At 42.2% G+C, this 22,388-nt stretch overlaps 1 protein-coding gene across 1 annotated transcript in view; it reads right to left on the bottom strand.

Moving 5' to 3' along the window:
- XK (X-linked Kx blood group antigen, Kell and VPS13A binding protein) overlaps positions 1-22,388 on the bottom strand; it is a gene marked incomplete at both ends in the record, with an annotated part of 103,725 nt that overhangs the window by 60,789 nt on the left and 20,548 nt on the right. The window lies entirely within an intron of this gene.

Here is a 22,388-nt window from a genome sequence, read left to right as displayed (position 1 = left end):
AAATAGTACAAAAATTTATATGGAACCAAAAAAAAAAAAAAAAAAAAAAACCCAATAGCAGAAGAAAACTTAAGAAAGAAGAATAAAGTTGGAGGAATCACAATATCAGATTTCAAGTTATACTACAAAGCCACTGTAATCAAAACAGCATGATAATGGCACAAGAACAGCCATATAAATCAACAGTACAGAAACAGAGACCCCAGAAATCATCCCAAGCATTATGCTCAATTAATATTTGACAAAGGAGGCAAGAGCATAAAATGGAATCAAGACAGTCTCTTCAGAAAATGGTGTTGGGAAAATTGGATATATGCAAAAAAATGAAACTAGACCACCAACTTACACCATAAATGAGAATAAACTCCAAATGGATAAAAGACTTAAATGTAAGTTGGGAAACCATAAAAATCCTAGAAGAAACCATAGGCAGCAAAATCTCAGGCATCTCTTGTAGCAATATGTTTACAGACACATCTCCTAGGGCAGTGGTCAGGAAACTCATTAGTCAACAGAGCCAAATATCAACAGTACTTCTTCAAAATAGACTCGCCCAGGCCAAAAACCGACTTCTGCACATGGGCCACGAAGTTTCAATCGCACTGTACGCGTGCCCGCACGTGGTATTTTGTGGAAGAGCCACACTCAAGGGGCCAAAGAGCTGCATGTGGCTTGTGAGCCGCAGTTTGCTGACCATGGTCCTAGGGCAAAGGAAACTAAGGAAAAAATAAACAAAGGGGATTACATGAAAATAAAAAGCTTTCGCACAGCAAAAGAAACCATCAACAAAATGAAAAGGGATGGGAGAACATGTTTGGCAATGATACATCTGATAAAGGGTTAATATCCAAAATATATGGGTATTTCATACAACTTAACAGAGGCAGACAAACAATCCAATTTAAAAATGGGCAAAGTGCCTAAATAGACACTTCTCCAAAGTAGTCATACAGATGGCCAAGAGACATATGAAAAAATGCTCAAAGTCACTGATCATCGGAGAGATGCAAATTAAAATTACAGTGAGTTCTCACCTCCCACCTGTCAGAATGGCTATCATCAACAAATCAGCAAATGACAAATGCTGATGAGGATGTGGAGAAAAGAGAACCCTAGTACACTGCTGGTATGAATGTAGACTGGCGCAGCCATAATGGAAAACAGTATGGAGTTCCTCAAAAAATTAAATATGGAACTACATTTGACCCAGTTATCCCATGTTTAGTAATCTACACGAATAATAGAAAATATGTAAATTGACTGTACCTCTGCAATGCCCCACAGCCCATCAAGAGGGAATAAGCAAATTAGCGGGACAAAGATGGTGGCAGCCATGGAGCCAGCTGGAGCAGGCAGGAGGCTTGGGTCGCCCCTGGCAATGGAGGAAGCCAAGCTTCCACCCACCCTGGCCGGTCATTGAAGGAGGGGCCTGTTTGCAGCAGCCACAGAGCCGGACTGAGCGTGCGGGAGGCTTGTGTTGCCCAGGCCAGCTGCCGATGGAGAGGCTTGCAAACGGTCCTCAGCCCCTCACCCAGGCTGGCCACGCCACCATCGGGGTGAGGGTCCCTGCTGGGGAGGCGGGGCCAGCCTGAAAACGGCCCTCAACCCCTTACCCAGGCTTGCCAGGCCCCCCCAGTGGGGACCTTCACCCCATGGGCGTGTGGCTGGCCTGCAAACTGCCCCAGCTCCTCGTCCATGCTGGCACCATCCCCAGTGGGGACTCTCACTCCAATTTGGGCGTGGCCAGCCTGCAAACCACCACAGGTACTTGCCCAGGTTGCTCCATCCCCCAAGGGAATCCCCACCCTGATCTGGGACACTCTTCAGGGCAAACCAACCAGCCCCCACCCATGAACCAGGCCTCTATCTATACTAATACAAGGGTAATATGCTAATTAGACTGGGAGACCTTCCAGGAGACCTTCTGGACATTTTTCTGGACAAAGCCATGGTGGTGGGGCAGAGGAAGAGGAGGTTAGGGGCCAAGAGGGGAGGGCAGTTGTGGGTGATAAGGCCGGTGGGGGGGCCATTGAGTGTTATCAGGCCAGCGGGGGGGCACTTGGGGGTGAGAAGACCAGCAGGGGGCAGTTGGGGGTGAGCAGCCCAGGAGGGAGGGCAGGTGGGAATGAACAGGTCGATAGGGGGGCAGTTGGGGGCAAGCAGGCCGGCAAGGAGTGCAGTTGGGGGTGAGCAGGCTGGCAGGGGGTCAGTTGGGGTGATCAGGCTTGTGGGGGACAGTTGGAAGTGAGCAGGCTGGCGGGGGGGCATTTGGGGGCAAGCAGGCTGGCAGGCAGAGTGGTTAGGGGCAATCAGGCAGGCAGGTAGGTAAGTGGTTAGGAGCCAGCAGTCCCGGATTGCAAGAGGGATGTCCATAGTGATCGGGCCTAAACTGGCAGTCGGACATCCCCTGAGGGCTCCCAGGTTGGAGAGGGTGCAGGCCAGGCTGAGGGACACGCCCCGTGCACGAATTTCATGCACCGTGCCACTAGTATAATAATAAAAGCATAATATGCTAATTAGACCAATGTCTTTCTGGACGAAGCGAAGTCAGGGCTGCAGGCGCGGAATCAAGGCAGCCATCACGGGTGCGAAGGAGGGATCCAGGCAGCTACCACTGCTGCAAAGGCCTACTCTTGCATGAATTTCGTGCATCAGGCCTCTAGTCCTATATAATGAAAGCCTAATATGCTAAGTGTCCAGTAGGCCAGTTGTCCATTCAACCAATCATAGCATAATACGCTAATGATATGCTAAGGCCCTTCAACTGCTCACTATGACGTGCACTGACCACCAGGAGGCAGACGTTCTGACCAGTAGGTTAGCTTGCTGCTGGGGTCCAGCTGATCAGGACTGAGCGAGATGGGCTGGACATGCTCTGGAGCCCTCCTGTGGTCCCTTCCGAGCTGGCCAACCTCCCGAGGCCCTCCCTGGCCTGGATTGTGCACCAGTGGAGTTCCTTGGCCTGGCTTGTGCCCTCTTGTAATCCGGAACCCCTACGGGGATGTTGGAGAGCCAGTTTTGGCCCGATCCCACAGGACAGGCCAAGCGACCCCATTGGTGCACGAATTTGTGCACTGGGCGTCTAGTACTATCTAATAAAAGAGAAACATGGTAATTAGCCATATGTCCGCTACCCTTCCCATTGGCTAATCAGGGCAATATGCAAATTAACTGCCAGACAAGATGGCGGCCAGCAGCCAGGCAGCTTGAAGCTAACATGAGGCTTGCTTGCTTCAGTGATGGAGGACTCCAACTTCCCCGCCTCCCACTGCCGGCCTCGGAGCTTGCGGTTTGAAACATTTTTACAAATATAGACGCTAACCAAAACCCCAGAAACCTGCTTTCAGCCAGCTGGGATCTCAGAGCTGGAGTTGAAACAGTGTTTCGATTATAGAACCCAAACAAACCAGATACGTGCTTTCAGCAGCCAAGGCCTAAGAGCTGGAGCCAAGCCTCAGAGCTAAAGCTGGCCCAGAATAAAAAAAAGAAAAAGAAAAAAAGGAGCGGTTGGGAGCTTCAGTCGCCCGCCAGCCTGAAAACAGCCCTCAGCCCCTCACCCAGACTGGCCAGACACCCCAGTGGGGACGCCCACCCTGAAGGGTGTGTGACCAGCCGCAAACAGCCATCATTCCCCTCATCCAGGATGGACAGGCACCCAAGCGGGACCCCCACCCTGATCCAAGACAACCTTCAGGGCAAACCAGCTGGCCCCCACCCGTGCACCAGGCCTCTATCCTATATAGTAAAAGGGTAATATGCCTCCCAGCACCGGGATCAGCGGAGCCGCGAGCCCTCTCGTCACTGGGATCAGCGTGACAGGGGGCAGCGCCCAAACCCCCTGATCACCCTGTGGCTCTGTGTGTGACAGGGGGCGGGGCCACAACCTCCCTATCCGCCCTGCTCTGTTCGTGACAGGGTAAGGTGCCCCACCCCCCCCACGGGCCCTGCTCTGTGTGTGATGGTGTAGAGCCAAACCTCCCCATCGTCCCTGTCCTGAGTGTGACAGGGTGTGGTGCCCCAACCCCCTGATCCGCCCTGCTCTGTGTGTGACAGGGGGCGGTGCCCCAACTCCCCTATCGGCCCTACTCTGTGCATGACAGGGGGGAGCTCCCCAACCCCCTAATCGACCCTGCTCTGTGTGTGACAGGGTATGGAGCCCCAACCCCCCTGATGGGCCCTGCTCTGTGAGTGACAGGGGGCAGCGCCCCAACCCCCCAATCGGCCCTACCCTGAGCGTGACTGAGGGTGGCATCACAACCTCCCGATCTGCCCTGCTCTGTGCATGACAGGGGGCGGCGCCCCAACTCCCCAATCGGCCCTGCTCTGAGCCCGACCAGGGGCTGCACCTAGGGATTGGGCCTGCCCTCTGCCACCCGGGAGCAGGCCTAAGCCAGCAGGTCGTTATCTCCCGAGGGGTCCCAGACTGTGAGAAGGCACAGACCGGGCTGAGGGCCCCCCCCACCCTGAGTGCACAAATTTTTGTGCACCAGGCCTCTAGTATATAATAAGAAACCTGAAATAGCAATCAGAAAGAATGTATGCACCCCTATGATGACAGCAGCACAATATACTATAGCCAAGATCTGAAAACTGCCCAAGTGCCCATCAGTAGATAGGTGGGTAAAAAAGCTGTGGTACATTTATAGCATGGTATACTATGCATCAGTAAAAAGAAGAATATCTTACCCTTTGAGCCAGCATGGTGGTACCTGGAGAGTATCATGCTCAATGAAATAAGTCAGTCAGAAAAAGATAAGTATCACATGATCTCACTCATATGTGGAATCTAAGTAACAAAATAAACTGATGAAGGGAATGGATCCAGAGACATGGAAGCATGGAACAGAGTGAAGAATGTCAGAGGGAAGGTGGGGGAGGTTGGGTGGGTGGGAGGTAATCAACCAAGGACATTGTATGTGTGGAGGAAAGGGGCCACATGCTAACCTGACAAGCTCAGGGAAGGCCTGCATGGCAGTCTTGCAAACTCAAAGACCTAAAGTAACCACAAAGGATGCTCTGAAATTAAAATTTTAACTAAAAGCAGTTATGGTGAGTAGCCATGTCCTAGGCAGGTATTTTCCCTGACAAGGTCAATTTTTACTTCAACTGAGCCTATTGCCTTTCTGCATCTAAGATAACATACCTATGAAATGTCAGAGTAACTTGTAACTTCCCTTTTTCCCCCAACACCTGGGGCACAACTAAATGCTCCTGGGTGCCAGAAAGGAGACCATAAATTCCTTCATTGTTATTGTTATCATGTTAATTGTTGACTTTTAACTATCATGTACCCACCAAAGTAATGTGTCTATTATTTAACTTTTTATGGAATCCCAGAGGTTTCCCAACTTTGCTTTCTCCTGCCTCTCTAATCTATCCCCAATGGATTTCATGTAACCCACCTATGTCTCCTCCTTTGATTGTAATATATAAAAATAGGTGAAAAACTACCATTCTCCAGAGCATTATCCCAATCTGTTGAGATTCTGCTTCCCGGCAATTGTCAACAGTTTGGCTCAAACAAACTCACAAAATTCTTTACAGGTTGTAATGCTTTTACGTTAATATCACTTGGTGTAGGCAGAAGGATTCTAAAGAAGCTCACCCAGGACCATCCCAAGGGCCTCTAGCAAAGGGCCCATTAAGCCTGCTGACTCCCTGCCCATTGGGTGAACTTGGGTGAGTTGCCTCTTGGATCTTCCCTTACTTTTGATACAGGGTCTGACTTTATTTGAGCTGTATTTTAAAATCCTCGAGGTGGAACTGAGGTTAAGGGTTGACAGAACCCAGTCTAAGGCCAGAGTGGAGGAAAAAATAGGTGGCTGGTTTGATTTTGGTTTTTTAATTGGAATTGCTCCCTGAGAGTCTGAGCAAAAAACATTTGCCGTAAAAATGAGAGCTGAACTCATTCAGCTCCGAAGATAAAGGAGCACATCCTCCCTCTAGTCCGATTCTCAGATGTTCTTAGGTGACTAAGAATCTTTGTGAAGGTGTCAGACGTGCAGGAGCCCCAAAGGGAAGTCCCAACTCAACTATAATTAATTAATGGCTCATCCAGGGGCCACCATAAGGCTTGGTCTGCCCGGGCCCTGAACCCTTCCAGTTATTTTAGACAGCCGGGAGAAAAACTGAGGTCACATTTGACCCACTACATAACGTGTCTAGAAAATTTGCTCAGACTATAGATATCCAAAAATAAACAAAAAATTAACATGGGAAATTGTTCTTCCAAGGCCAGAAACTCCCAGACCCCAGCCCTCATTTAATATTCCTGATAGGAAACCTTTACTTGCAAGTGTTTTAAAGAAATGGGAAGATTTAACTAGAAAATACCAACTTACACATGGCCAAAATGCAGTTGTCTTTGGATACCTAAATCAACATTTTGCATGCAAAAATTAGAAAAATGCCAGTTCCAAAATTAAACTGAATGACTATATGGGAAACATATCTTGACTTGGAAATTAAAAGCTTCTAAGGAGAAGTATAGAAAAAGTTCTTCCCCCCCAAACTGGAAATTAATAAGAAATTTTAGAGACTGTCTCAGAACTATTCTGAAGCTAATAAATGGCTATACCCCATTTTCCGCCCTTCCATTCTGAGCTTCCTTGTCCTGACTTGCCCTTTCATCTCCCCTCTTCCTTTCCCTTCCTTCTCCTCTACTACCACTGACCAGAAGGAAAATGACAATAGGAATTCTAACAGCTCCCTTTGGGATTAAAAAAAAAAAAAAAAAAAAAAAAGCTAGTCGAAGCTAGAGAGGAACCAGCAATTATTCCCGACTTTATGTGGGACCCTGATGGATTCACAAAAATTTAACTGTTAGAACATGTAATCCTGGCTATTCTGACCTACTCCAATCAATACACCTACTGATTTCTGAGTGCAAGGCAACAGAATTACTAAATATGGTCTGCTATGAAACTAGAGGAGTCTTTTGCTATAAAAAGCCAGGTCACCATAAAAAAAAAAAATTATTTAAAAGGAAAACCTGAAGTGTGATTTACAAAGAGAAAACAGAAGCAAACATAGGGTAGCTCCAGGACTATGACAGGGTATTTTCCCCTTCTTACTAATACTTTAGTAGAAATTGAAATGATCATAAAAGGGAAAGTTACAAAGACCCCGAATAGCTGCAGCGATCTTGAGAAAGAAGAACCAAGTAGGTGGTATCTCAATACCAGATATCAAGCTGTATTACAAAGCCACTGTTCTCAAAACTGCCTGGTACTGGCACAAGAACGGACATATAGATCAATGGAATAGAATAAAGAGCCCAGAAATAGACCCAAACCAATGAGCTCAACTAATATTTGACAAAGGAGGCAAGAACATACAATGGAGTCAAGACAGTCTCTTCAATAAATGGTGTTGGGAAAATTGGACAGATACATGCAAAAAAATGAAACTAGACCACCAACTTACACCAAACACAAAAATAAACTCAAAGTGGATAAAGGACTTAAATGTACAACAGGAAACCATAAAAATACTAGAGGAATCCAAAGGCAACAAAATCTCAGACAGATGCCGAAGCAATTTCTTCACCGATACAGCTCCTAGGGCTTTGGAAACTAAAGAGAAAATAAACAAATGGGACTACATCAAAATAAAAAGCTTCTGCACAGCAAAAGAAACCATCAACAAAATAACAAGACAGCCCACTGCATGGGAGAACATATTTGCCAACGATATCACCGATAAGGGTTTACTCCAACATTTATAGGGAACTCATACAACTTAACAAAAGGAAGATAAACAATCCAATAAAAAAAATGAGCAAAGGAACTAAATAGACACTTTTCAAAAGAGGACATTCAGAAAGCCAAGAGACATATGAAAACATGCTCAAAATCACTAATTATCTGAGAGATGCAAATCAAAACAACAATGAGGTACCATCTCATACCTGTCAGAATGGCTATCATCAACAAATCAACAAACGACAAGTGCTGGAGAGGATGCGGAGAAAAGGGAACACTCGTGCACTGCTGGTGTGTTGGGAGCCATTAGAGATATTGGCATAGACAAAGCCATCTTAAGAACAATAAGTTTCTGGTAGGAACTCCTAGTTACCAGAAACCACGCATGTCCTGAGGTTTGGTCAGCAGCTAAAGATAATTATCTCATACCCTGAAGCAACTACCGCCACAACCGGAGCCTGCTACAACCCTGTTGATAAGCTAATAGGCTTCTCCACCCATCCCCCCGTCCCTAAAACAATATATATTCTGCCGCTGGAAGAATAAAGTTTGAGGCTTGATCAGGATCTTGTCTTGCCTCCATTTCTTCGCGTCTCCTATCCTCTCATTCCCTTACAGGAATCGTCACGGTACCCACGTTGCATGCCCCGCGGGTCGGGGCATAATTGGCGCCCAACGTGGCCTCCGTTCTTCGGTTCCCGTTGGGAACGTTCACTCAAGTGTCCGGCCGGACTTCGTCTTAGGCGCCACTGGGATCGCCCTGTGAGTCAGCCTGTTTTCTTGGTCGCCGCTCGGCCCACCCACCCTGCGAGTCAGACCTGGTGTTGAGGTACGTGAACGCATTGGAATTGTGGATAGGCATCATCCTTCATCATTGCCCTCCCTTATTCTCCTGCCTCTAGTCCACTTCGAGCACTCTCTTGTTGTCTCGGGGAAGAGTGAAGGGTACCCGAGTTCGACTGAGAGAACTCCGAATCACTCAGGCTTGTTCCTTGGTTTCGTTCCCCTTGGTTGATCTTCATCCGAAAACCCTGAGTTCACTTCATCTTAGTGGTTGTTTCTCCTGGTATGGGGCTTATACATCCTGACCTATGACACGTGAACAGGGGCCTCTTTTTGAGGTTGAGGTTCGTTGATCTTCCTTGGTGGTTCGTCTCCTCATGGACTCCTGGGCTGACCTGGTACGGGGTTTATACGTCCCGGAGGCTTACGTGGAAGAGGCGGAAATATGGGTCAGGCTTTGAGCTCTCACGAGTTATTTGTCAGGGGACTCAGGGAGTCCCTCAAGGCGCGAGGATTTCGGGTTAAAAAGAAAGATTTAAGGATTTCTCAGAGGACTCAGGGAGTTCCTCAAGGCTCGAGGATTTCGGGTTAAAAAGAAAGATTTAAGGAATTTTTTCACTTTCGTCACTGACCTTTGCTCATGGTTTATTATAGACTTTTGATTTGCATGTTTAAAGTGTTAAAATTTTAGAAGGTAATCTTTTATAGTTTTTGCATGTTATTATAGAACATAACCCTTGGTTTCTTGAAAAAGGTACATTAAATCTTAAAAGTTTGCCAAAAAGTTAATCAGAACTTGCCAAAAATTGTTTCCCCTTGTGGAACACGGCATTTCATTTCCTAGAGGCTTTAGGAGAGGTCAAGGAGGATGAATCTCCTCCCCCTTGCACCCTCCGCTCCTTAAGAGGAGCAGAAAGAAAAAAAAAATGGGAGAAATGGCCTTCATGGCTCCCTCCACCTCCATGTCCTAATCCTGAAATGTTTAATTTGCCGTTAATAGAATCACCTGTGCAAAAAGGCCAAATTATAAAGAAATTGGAATAGTAAAAGGTACTCCTTAAAATCAGGCTGAAAAAATAGTGCCATGGTCATCTTAATGTGTTTTCTTATCTTAATTTGTATTTTGGAATCTATCTGTAATAAGAAATGAAAACCCGCTGCCGAATCTCTCTCTGGTGTGGAGAGATTCAAAGGTGGCAGGAGAGCGCAGAGTTACAAGCTCGCCCGCAATGAGATTACTTAATGTTCTGTTTAAGAATTACCTGAGAACATGTCGGGAAGTGCAAAGTCTAGCCAAGGTCACCTTGGGTGCTAGCTATTACTTTGGAAAGCAAAAAAGGAAAAAAACTTTAAAATCTGTTTTTCTATTAAGCATGACTTGGGAACAAATACGCCATCTGAGTCATTTGCTGAAACTTCCCCCAAAGCAGGATGTGGTGGAAAGAAAAAGGGAGCACGTGGCGATCCAATATGGACACCTCCTCCCCAGTATTCTAATTTAAAGTCTCCTTCTCGTATTGAAAAGTTTTACAAAATTTAAAATGCGTCTGGGATTTCTGTTCACGTGTAAAGAGAAAACCTGGCTTGAAACTGATGCGCGCAAGTTCCGATTTTGGACATTTAGATAGAGTTTTGAGCTGCACTCTCTCTTTACAAATGAGCAGAATAAAACCCAAGACTGTTTATTTCCTAAATAAAATGGCGAATTTGACCCAGGGTAGAAATTCTAGCAACAAGATTGGTATTTTTCCATAATAATGTTGTGAAGCCTATTCCAAAGCTAACTTTAAGACCTCTAAAAGAAAAATCAGTAAAATTGTCTCTGTTACAAAAATTTGCTAAAGTAAATGCCTGAAAATAATTGGATTCGAATCCCAAGAATTATTAAAAATTTCTTAATTTTAAAAAATCTAAGTAGCCCGGTAAAAAAACCGGCCTTTTGTTAATTAAAAAGGGTAGCCACGCCTTTCTGATGGAGAAAGGGGCTGCTTCCCGCCTGTAGCAAATTCTTAAAGAATGTGGTCAATTTACATCTGATTGATCCAGGGTAGGCCAAACCTGTTCTTCCTGGGAAAACAGTTCCTCCCTCGCCTCCCCGCCCACCAGGCCAATTTTGAAACTTCCCACCAGCAGCCATCTTTAGGAATGTTAATTTGCATTTCAATGGCTACACCTTTTGCTAGCCCACTTTCCTAGAAAAGGTCAAGCGACCAAAAGGTGCCTCCTTTGAAATCAGCTTTCCACCAGTAGTCATTTTTTTAATACCTGCAAGTTTGCTTCTCAGTTTCCCCGGGCAGGGCAGAAAAAACATGGTTTAAAGTTAATTATTAGATTTTAGTATTTATTCTTAAAAATATAATATAAAAGTGTAGTTAATCAAAAAACTGCTAATATTTGACTTGTAAGCTCTGAAAGTTCAAAGTGCAAATTGAATTGGGGAGAAATTAATTAAATATCTAATGTATAACTTGTTTTTCAAAAAATAAAATGTTGTATTCTCTTAAATGATTAGGAGTTCAAAATATGTTACTTATTGGTCTGATTTAAAAAAGAGGATTAATTTTGTGATCTCAACTGAAATTTTTAATACAAAAACCAGTTTAAATTTGATTGATATTCGTTAAGATAATTATAAAGGGTATAAACAGCTAATGGGATTTCTGCTTGTCTACAATATAATGTTGGCCATCTATCTTTGGTTTCCTCTTCCCTTGTTTATTGTGAGAATAAGGAAATCATGTTTTCTGTCAGGGAACAGTGTAGACAGCCGCCATGTTGGCCGCATGGCCTGCCGCGCCCCTGGGGGCCGCCATCTTGGAACAGCAAAGGCCCCGCCCTCTAACTCAGCCAATCACAAAGGGAATGTCTGCTCACTGAGGCAGGATGGAATTTCAGGGGTGGAGCTTTAAGGCGGAACTTCACTACAGAAATGCGGGTGGGGCAAAAAGTGTGCTCGTCTCGCGATTTATTTAATACTATTTTTAAGAAAATATCTTTAATGCTAAATAAATTAGCAATCACGGTCTTAATATAATTTCAGTGGTATGATAGACCAATGTTTTAAGCAGTTGGCTTTATAAGGGCCGACAATAGAACTCATATTTCTTAAAAGGCTTGTAGGTACATTTTTAAAAGATATCTTAAATTCTCAGAACCACAGTTATGCATATATCATAAACAAATTAAGAATAATTGATTCCATGGTCAAGACTAGATCCTATTATATTGAGAACTGTTTAAAAAGTGTTGAAAATGTTTTAATTAGATATGTATTTGGAAGTTTTTCCCGAGTGCAATATTTCAAAATATAATATGCTTGGTTGCATAAGGAATTTCTGCCAAATAAAAGAAAGAATTGATTTATTAGTAGCAAAGTCTTTATTTAAACTAGCAATGTCTTTTATTTAAAAGCTCCTCACTACTGCATTTTAAAGTAGGCTGGAAGCGGTGCAGCGTTTGCCCCTTGTGAATCAGAAATTAACTAAATACTAAATTTACTTGCTTTGCTTTTTTAAAAAAAAATACTTACTTAAATTTACTAATCTTTGTAAGCAATTGAATCCTAAGTAAAGTAAAATTCTTCTAAAAAGTTACTGAAGGCTTCCCATGATCCCTCTGTATATGCAAATAAGCTGAAAGGGAACACTGTTTAAAAACATTATTTTAAATTTAATAAAAGGGAGAAATTTTAATATTTTGAAATATCTTCCACTAATATTTACAGGATAATCTAATGATTTGCTGTTAAAATACCAAATCTGAAAATAAGTACAGTCACCATAACTGTTTAATGACTTTGACTTGAAATACATGGCCTTGCGGCACTATCGGTCAACATCCAAGAAGTAACACTATAGTTACTTGGTGTAAAAAAAGAAACATTTTTCTTTTTTAAGTTAAAGTTCTCCAAGTGTAATCCAACAGGAGGAAGACAAACCAGACAACCAACAGCCCAGAGATCACCTGGGGCATGGTAAAGTGAAGTATGGTAACAATTAATTCAGGTAAAAACTGTAATTCAGATAACATGCCTAAGTTTTACCTAGGTTACCGAAGGACTCTAGATAATGTGTTAACCCAAAACTGTAGTTTGGATGGCATGCTGTCTCTGTTTCTGTAAATTGCTTTTTTTTGCAAACTAGGTTCCTCATTCCAAACCTCGAGACAGCCAATTTAAAATTGAATTGTCATGACCTAGAGCAAAGAATATTCTTACATGGTATTATTCTACAAAGTTTTATTAATTTTTGATGCTTTACAACAGTATATTGTGCATTTATCCCAAACAAACTTACAAATTAATACTTACTTTGGATATTTTGAGAATGTAAAGGGATTTTCCCTCCTGGGAAAGGCACTTAAGCATTCTGTATTGACCTCTCTTGACCTTTTTTTAGGAACAGCATTGCATACCTATAACAAATTATCTAACCAGCTAATTGACGATGTCCAAGCTCTCTCAGGCACTATCAATGATCTCCAAGATCAGATAGATTCATTAGCTGAAGTAGTACTACAAAATAGAAGAGGGTTAGATTTGCTCACAGCAGAACAGGGAGGAATATGCTTAGCCCTACAGGAACGCTGCTGCTTCTATGCCAACAAATCCGGGATCGTCCGAGACAAGGTAAAGAAGTTACAAGAAGATCTAGTGAGAGAATTATTCGAAAACCCCCTTTGGAGCGGCTTAAATGGACTCCTACCCTACCTGCTTCCTGCTCTTGGCCCCCTTGTCAGCCTTTTTTTATTCCTAACCTTTGGCCCCTTGGCTTTTAGAAAATTGACAGACTTTGTAAAACAGCAGGTTGATAGCATCCTGGCCAAACCCATTCAGGTACACTACCACCATCTAGCCATGTTAGACCGTGAATGTGATTATAATGACTGCTAAAACTCCCTCCCTGCGGGGACAGCATGACGCCAGAGGGATGCTTGCCTACTCCCCATAGAAGGAGAAAGGCATGGGCACCGACCTGGGTGCACGGCAAAGCACTGCAAGGGAAGGTCACAAAATTTCTTCGACCTCCTCTGGATTTCCCTGTGAGCACACCTGGTTTGCATAGAGGTTGGTATCCATACATAACTATCGGCTCTACCTCTCCTCCCCAAAAAGATACCAAGAGCCACTGGTAGTGGGAACCCACCATCCCACGGGAGGAACCAGGTCCCTACTCCCCCAGTCGGTTAAAGCCCGCCCCTTAATAAAGAAAAAGGGAGGAATTGTTGGGAGCCATTAGAGATATTGGCATAGACAAAGCCATCTTAAGAACAATAAGTTTCTGGTAGGAACTCCTAGTTACCAGAAACCACGCATGTCCTGAGGTTTGGTCAGCAGCTAAAGATAATTATCTCATACCCTGAAGCAACTACCGCCACAACGGAGCCTGCTACAACCCTGTTGATAAGCTAATAGGCTTCTCCACCCATCCCCCCGTCCCTAAAACAATATATATTCTGCCGCTGGAAGAATAAAGTTTGAGGCTTGATCAGGATCTTGTCTTGCCTCCATTTCTTCGCGTCTCCTATCCTCTCATTCCCTTACAGGAATCGTCACGGTACCCACGTTGCATGCCCCGCGGGTCGGGGCACTGGTGGGAATGCAGACTGGTGCAGCCACTATGGAAGACAGTATGGAGTTTCCTCAAAAAGTTAAAAATGGGCCCTGACTGGTTTGGCTCAGTGGATGGAGCATCGGCCTGTGGACTGAAGGGTCCCAGGTTCGATTCCTGTCAGGGGCATGTGCCTGGGTTGCGGACACATCCCCAGTGGGGCGTGTGCAGGAGGCAGCTGATTGATGTTTCTCTCTCATCGATGTTTCTAACTCTCTATCCCTATCCCTTCCTCTCTGTAAAAAATCAATAAAATATATATATTTTTTAAAAAGTTAAAAATGGAACTCCCATTTGACCCTGTGATCCCACTTCTAGGAATATATCCCAAGAAACCAGAAACACCAATCAGAAAGGATATATGCATCCCTATGTTCACAGCAGCACAATTTACCATAGCGAAGATCTGGAAACAGCCTAAGTGCCCATCAGCAGATGAATGAATTAGAAAACTGTGGTACATCTACACAATGGGATACTATGCTGCTTTTGAAAAGAAGGAATTCTTACTATTTGCAACAGCATGGACGGAACTGGAGAGCATTATGCTAAGTGAAATAAGCCAGTCAAAGAAAGAAAAATACCATATGATCTCACTCATTTATGGATAATAAAGACCACTATAAACTGATGAACAAAAATAGATACAGTGGCAGAGCAGCATCGAACAGACTGTCAAACTACAGCGGGGTGGGTTCGGGGGGTGGGGGGGCGTTAAAAGATCAACCAAAGGACTTGTATGCATGCATATAAGCATAACCAATAGACACAAGACACTGTGGGTTAGGGGAGGCCAGGGGAAGGTCAAGGGGGAAAAAAAGGATACATATGTAATACTCTTTGTAATACCTTAATCAATAAAACAAATTTTTTTAAAAAGGGGAAGTTACTACAGCCCTTGTTGATATTGGGGCTACTTTGTCTGCTATTAACCCTACCCATCTAAGTTTCCCCCTTCCTCAGAGTAAAGCTTCTGTACAAATGGTAGGGGTGTCTAAGCAACAAATGGCTGTTTTCAAATCAGAACCTGTCTCCTTTCAATTAGGGCATGTTAAGGGGCAACATATTTTACTGGTCAATTCAGTCCCAATTTACCAGATAGAGATTTTTAGAATTAGTGATGTCCACTTTATAGTGGTTTATAATGAAGAGGTTTGGCCAGTTAATGGTACCACTAAGTTAAATGCTACCCTGCCTGCAGCTAGGTCTGTTTTCTAATTCCCAGGGAAGTGAATGGAGAAAGAAGCCTTCTTAGATCAATGTGTCTTTTCCATACATGCAAGCCTTTATGAGTCAGAAATGGCACTGATATACGCTACCTGTAAACTAGATCTCTCTGTAATTGCTACAGAGCCTCAGAGAAAAATATACTCAAATGAAAGAAACATTTCAAAATAGGTGAATTTGTTAGTCCTTTTGCCAACATTTTCCAATCCTTGAGGAATTAAAGTACTGTCCTTGTTTTACTATGCAGTGTTTACAGGGTCAGAATGATGGAGAAAATGAGACATTTTGGGGGGCCTAGCAATCTGAATCTGTGCCAGTAACCTAATGCATAATCTTGTTAGCCTATAGTTTGTCACTGCACCTTCTTTAATTATCTGGGCCTGCAAGACCTATTTATCTAAGTACTACTCCCATTTTAGAGAGGACATAAACCATGAACAATACACAACCCCCAGATGGAGTTATCAGCACTGGTGCCAGACCAGGCCTTTAGGTGTGGTCTCAAGGCCCCAATCTCAATACACAGGGCTTTTTGCAAAGCCAGCAAAAGGTCTGGAAGTATGATCCATATTTGGGGGACAAAGAAACCAAAGGGTGTAAAGGGAAAGCTTCCTCCATATTGACTTGCTCAGGATTTGGAGAGAAACAGTCTCCCCTGAGTCCTGTACTAGTACATGCGAAACATCTGAAAATAAATGGGTTTTCCTGTGCCTCCGATACTCCTGCATATTTTTCGGTCACCTGGTAAATTCTGTAACAAGAGGTGTGTGACTCAGAATATCAAAGCCCACTAAATCCTTCCTTTTACATTCCCTTAAATCTCCCCTATTCAGCTCAAAATGCTATAACTGGCTTTCCAAAACCAAAGGTCCAGGACTTTTGAAATGCAAATACCAGGAACTCTAGTCTGGGCCATTTTTAAAGTATAAATCTTTGGAAAATAGCCCCCTAAACAAATCACTTTTAACTTATTTCAACTATTCCTTTCTAAATTAGTACATTTTAATTAAGGTTATTGAATTTCTAGGTATTTTGAAATAACATGAAATACTGAAACATTGATGGCTAAATAGGTCTTTAAATTCGCCTGCTTTTGTCTTTATTGCCGAAGTCTGTAAAATGGATTTGAACTTTTGACAGAATATCTGGTGCGTGAGGTGTGTTTCTTGAAAGTGAGAGTGTGTTTAAAATGTGTTCATAAACATCAATCTAAGGAATGCTGGTCACTTATTTCATTTTTATTATTGGAAATTGAGGCTTTTAAGAGTTAAAAATTCAAATTAAGTAGGGATAAATTATATGGTTGTGATAATAGAATGCATGAGGTATGGAGATTCATTTTTGAGAGGAAAAAAATAATCTTGCATTTTCCGGACAAAAATTAGTAATTCGAATTATGCTATGGTATTTATGTATATGGTCTTTATGTGGCATGTGTTTGTCTGTGTATTACCTATGGTAAATTTTCAGCCTCTGGATGGCATTACTAGGATATAACCTTTTATTGGCCTAATTAAATAAAAAAGATTAAATACTTATATAAATTAAGCAGAATTCTGTGGTCTGGACAAAAATTTTAATATTAAAACTGGTTTAAGTTTGATTAATGTCTTTTAGAGTTATTACCATAAAATACATGTTTTTTCCTAGATTTACAAAGAGTTTATGATATAATCTTTTGGTTAAGTATATTTGACAATCTTTCCAAAATTTAAATTTTAAGACTTTTAACCAAGAGATGACTTTGAGCCATTCCAATGGGCCCTGGAATAACTAAAGAATTTATTCTCTCTTCTTAAAAGAAATACTTTTGAACTAAATTAGGCTGATTTAATATACTTGAAATTACGTGGGAAGCTTTGTCAAATAAAAATTAATAATAACTATGTTCTATTTATATACATATATTTTGTTAAAATGAATGTTATAGAAATTTCAGTCTCTTTCAGAAAGGAACTTGCAAAGATTCAGAGCCAAGTTCAAACAGAAAACTCTCAGGGGTAGCAGGTGTCCAGTCCAGGACACCAGGCAAGCCAAAAATGATTCCTTGGTGGGGGGATGGGGGCAGGGTGCGGGGGGAGAGGGCATCTGCTGGTGATACTCTGGGTATTTGTGTTTCACATATTGGAAGTTTATGAATTACTTTCAATGCTCAACATACCCCTTGCAATAAGCCATGTCCAATGTTTTAAAATCTTACATATTTCTTCTTTATATGCTAAAATTATATATTGAATCTACATATATACAGATTTTATATTTTCTATGTATTTTATAATAATTATCATTTACCAAGAAATTGTTGTCTTGGAATGTTATATCTTATACAAAAGCAAAGTTTTTATCAATTGCATTATAATCAAATCTATAACCATGCTGCTTTTAAGTCTTGTCATTCATGGACAGTCATTGCTTTACTCTGATGCATTTGCAGGTATATCTTTAGAAAAATCCATGAAAAGGACTCTGACCTACTCTGACTTGCAAGCTTCTAAACAGGCCATTCATATCTTTGAACTGGATGAAGATTTATAAAACTTCAAAGAATTACTCTGTTCAAAAAAAATACTGGCAAATAATCAGAATAAACAAAAGTAGTTATGAACTAACTGAATTGAGAATAATTATTCTTATGACTTTGTTTAAAATATTGTTTATTTTTAAATATTTTGTTTCCCAAATATAAGGAAAAGTAAAAAGCAGACATTCTGCGTTATAGGAGCTAATAAATTAATAACATTCATTTCCCAGTACTCCCAGGAGACAAAAATTCAAAGACCACAACAACCCAGAGATTTTTTGTCCACTGGGAAATACAATTAATTAAAGGCTCTCTTCAACAGTGTTAAAGGGACCTTACCTTATCAGGTACCTAAGCACAAATAGACATTTGCCCCTCTCTCTGACCCTCACCTTCATCTCAAGGAAGAGAAGCCGTCGACTAAGGAAGAGGTAAACATTTCTAAATATACTGTATAGGTACTGGATGGGTAAATCTTGGTTTAGCTGCTCTCAGTATAAAAAAGAACTGGGAGAATTCACTGAACCATCAATATAAACCAACTGTGTGATTCAACTCCCCTAAAAGCTACATTTGGGTACATAAATAAAATCAGAGTTCAGATTAAAGCAAAACAAGAAAATAAAACATAATCCTACTGCTAACAGCCCTTGTCAAAATAAATTCAATGTCACATAGTATTGTGAATATCATGTTTTAAGAAAAAAAAATGACAAGTCAGATTGTATCTCAACTATAGTGACCTTGATGGCTTCAGCTTCAAAGCATGTCACTGGAGAAATGATTGAAGTATCTGGAGAATGGAAAAGAAAAAAGACACAGGATAGTTTTGAATATTTGAATATCACACTGTCATGTGATAAGGGGGAGTAGATGTGTGTGTGTTGCTTTAGTGGGAAAAATCGGGTCTAACCATCAGGCTGAAGATGAAAGGAGGCTGATTTCCATATCATTTAAGTGAAAATGCTCTACTTAGTTTTGTCAACTTGATATTATCATGAAAGGGATTTGTTGTCCCCACCCCTCCAATCTCCACTCAACTGTGGACATAGAATGTGAAAGAAGTGACAGTGTCCCAGTTCTGAGCCTAGACCACCCACAAAGGCTCTGCAGTTCTGCATTTGACTTTCTCAGAGCCCTGCCACCATGAGACTAACAGGCTTGGGAAGTAGAGACCACATGGATGTGAGCCATTCCTAGACCAGTACAGCTGTCCTAGACCAGTCATTCCCAACTGACCCACAGGCTAAGTGTGTACTATTGAGCAAGTTCAGTCAAGATCAGCATAGCCTGACCCAGACCAGAACTTCTGTTTCCCTGTATATTATTGAACAACAATAAATACTTATTAATTAAACCACTAAATCTTGGGTACTCACAATAGCTAGCTGACACAGTGATGACCTCTTGTCACCTTTCCAGGCAAATGGCAACAGAATCTCTACTTACCCCAGACTATTCCCTCAAGACTCCTTCCTTCAGAAATCTACAAATAAGAAGCAGGCCTCAGCCTCTATGCTCATGGATGCTACTAAAATCCAGGGTACACACAACAAGCTATCTCTGAAGGAAACATCATTGGGATGGGTCTATGGGTTCCCAGCTTACAAGACAAGGAGTGAAGTACTTGGCTACCCATGTTATGAGTACCCTTCATTTTGAAACCCTACTTTAGGTGGCTTGTTATAGAAGTCCCTATTCCAGTGATGGCGAACCTTTTGAGCTCGGCGTGTCAGCATTTTGAAAAACCCTAACTTAACTCTGGTGCTGTGTCACATATAGAAATTTTTTGATATTTGCAACCATAGTAAAACAAAGACTTATATTTTTGATATTTATTTTATATATTTAAATGCCATTTAACAAAGAAAAATCAACCAAAAAAATGAGTTCACGTGTCACCACTGACACGCATGTCATAGGTTCGCCATCACTGCCCTATTCTCTCACCTCTTCCCTACAGGTATTTCTTATAGAATATGAGGTTGGGGATGTTGGGCTGCTTTGTAACTCTTGTAAGATCCTGAAAAAAAGAATCTGGCCAATACTTAGTGGCTTTTTTTCTGAATGCAGCATATCCAGCACTTGGACCTGAAATCACTTCTGGAAAAAAAGAAAAAGTCCTACTTAATTCACTATATGAGAACAATGTTCTAGCAAGTGTTTTATCAATGTAACAGTGTCTTCTGAGTACTGAGAGCTCCACTGCTAAACACAGTCAAACAGGGACTAATGAATCACCTTTCAGAGACATCAAAGATGGGATTTCTACATAAAATGTAAAGTCAGACATGATGACCTCTTAGATCCCTTCCACCTCTTAGCATTCTACAAGTTCATGAGAAGTGCTGCTGGCTAAAAGATAAATGGAATTTCAAGGCCATCAACTTTGCCATTGTGAGCAGCCGAAAGAATGCCACAAACAACTGTCTCCCTCCAATTTCTTGTTACATGAGCAAAATAAACCCCAGGTGTTTAAACCTGTAGTCAAGTGTAGTCCCTTGCAGCAAATCTATCCCTAATCATGCTGAGAAAATTAAGACATTTTTTGGGGGGGATATCAGCAGCCTGACTCTGTACCTAGTTAATCAGTACATTCCTGTTAGCCTATAGCAGTGATGGCGAACCTATGACATGCGTGTCAGAGGTGACACGCGAACTCATTTTTTTGGTTGATTTTTCTTTGTTAAATTGCATTTAAATATATAAAATAAATATCAAAAATATAAGTCTTTGTTTTACTATGGTTGCAAATATCAAAAAATTTCTATATGTGGACGAGAACCAAGATGGCGGCATAGGTTAACGCTGGAGTTTGCTGCCTCGAACAACCACTTCAAAAATACAACTAAAAGACAGAACGGACATCACCCAGAACCACAGGAACACTGGCTGAATGGAAGTCCTACAACTAGGAGGAAAGAGAAACACATACCGAGACTCAGAGGAGGCCCAGTGCCGAAGTCAAATACTAAGGTGCAGAGTGCATGCAGAACAGGCTGGTGGCTGAGGGTGCGGTTGGAGTTTTCAATCGGGAGGGAGTCACAGACTCTGAGCTCCAGATCTGGGCGAGTCTTTAGGGACCCAGACTCAAACAGGAGAAGGGGGACTGTCTGGCATCGGTAGGAACGCGAGGGCAGCTTTCTCTCTGAGGTTTGCAGCGGTTGCTGGGACTCACAGAGGCAGAGCCCCTGGGGACAGGACTGAGAGCAGCCATAACTGCTCGCTCCAGCCCACCCTGTTGATCCCATGTGACCCGCCCCGCCCAAGCCCTGCACAGAGGCATTTGCTGGATAGCCTCAGGCAAAGGCTAGATTAGCACCTTCCTAGAGGACAGAAGTTCTCTCACTGCAGACACAGCTGATTCTCACGGCCAGTTGGCCGGAGGTCAAATCCCCGCCAGTATTACCTACAGCTATCTAGGCTTAACTACAATGAGACTGCGCATAAAGACCACTAGGGGTTGCACCAAGAAAGCATAAAAATGCGGAGACAAAGAAACAGGACGCAGATGTCAGAAATGGAAGATATAGAGCTCAAAACCACACTTTTAAGGTCTTTCAATAATTTTCTAAAAACTGCCGATAAATGTAGTGAGATCCTCAAGAAATCTAATGAGACCCTCGATGTTGTGATAAAGAACCAACTAGAAATTAAGCATACACTGACTGAAATAAAGAATATTATACAGACACCCAACAGCAGACCAGAGGAGCGCAAGAATCAAGTCAAAGAATTGAAATGTGAAGAAGCAAAAAGCACCCAACCGGAAAAGCAAAATGAAAAAAGAATCCAAAAATACGAAGATAGTGTAAGGAGCCTCTGGGACAGCTTCAAGCGTACCAACATCAGAATTATAGGGGTGCCAGAATATGAGAGAGACCAAGATATTGAAAACCTATTTGAAGAAATAATGACAGAAAACTTCCCCCACCTGGTTAAAGAAATAGACTTACAGGTCCAAGAAGCGCAGAGAACCCCAAACAAAAGGAATCCAAAAAGGACCACACCAAGACACATCATAATTAAAATGCCAAGAGCAAAAGACAAAGAGAATCTTAAAAGCAGCAAGAGAAAGAAACTCAGTTACCTACAAGGGAATACCCATATGACTGTCAGCTGATTTCTCAACAGAAACTTTGCAGGCCAGAAGGGAATGGCAAGAAATATTCAAAGTGATGAATGCCAAGAACCTACAACCAAGATTACTTTATCCAGCAAAGCTATCATTCAGAATTGAAGGTCAGATAAAGAGCTTCACAGATAAGGAAAAGCTAAAGGAGTTCATCACCACCAAACCAGGATTATATGAAATGCTGAAAGGTATCCTTTAAGAAGAGGAAGAGGAAGAAAAAGGTAAAGATACAAATTATGAACAAATATGCATCAATCAACAAGTGAATCTAAGAATCAAGTGAATAAATAATCTGATGAACAGAATGAACTGGTGATTATAATAGAATCAGGGACATAGAAAGGGAATGGACTGACTATTCTTGGGGGGGAAAGGGGTGTGGGAGATGCCGGAAGAGACTGGACAAAAAT

The sequence above is a fragment of the Myotis nattereri genome (genome assembly GCF_964212035.1).
Source record: "Myotis nattereri genome assembly, chromosome: X".
Lineage (NCBI taxonomy): Eukaryota > Metazoa > Chordata > Mammalia > Chiroptera > Vespertilionidae > Myotis > Myotis nattereri.
The sequence above is the reverse complement of the archived record's forward strand: the minus strand, read 5'-3'. Positions and strand labels throughout refer to the sequence as shown.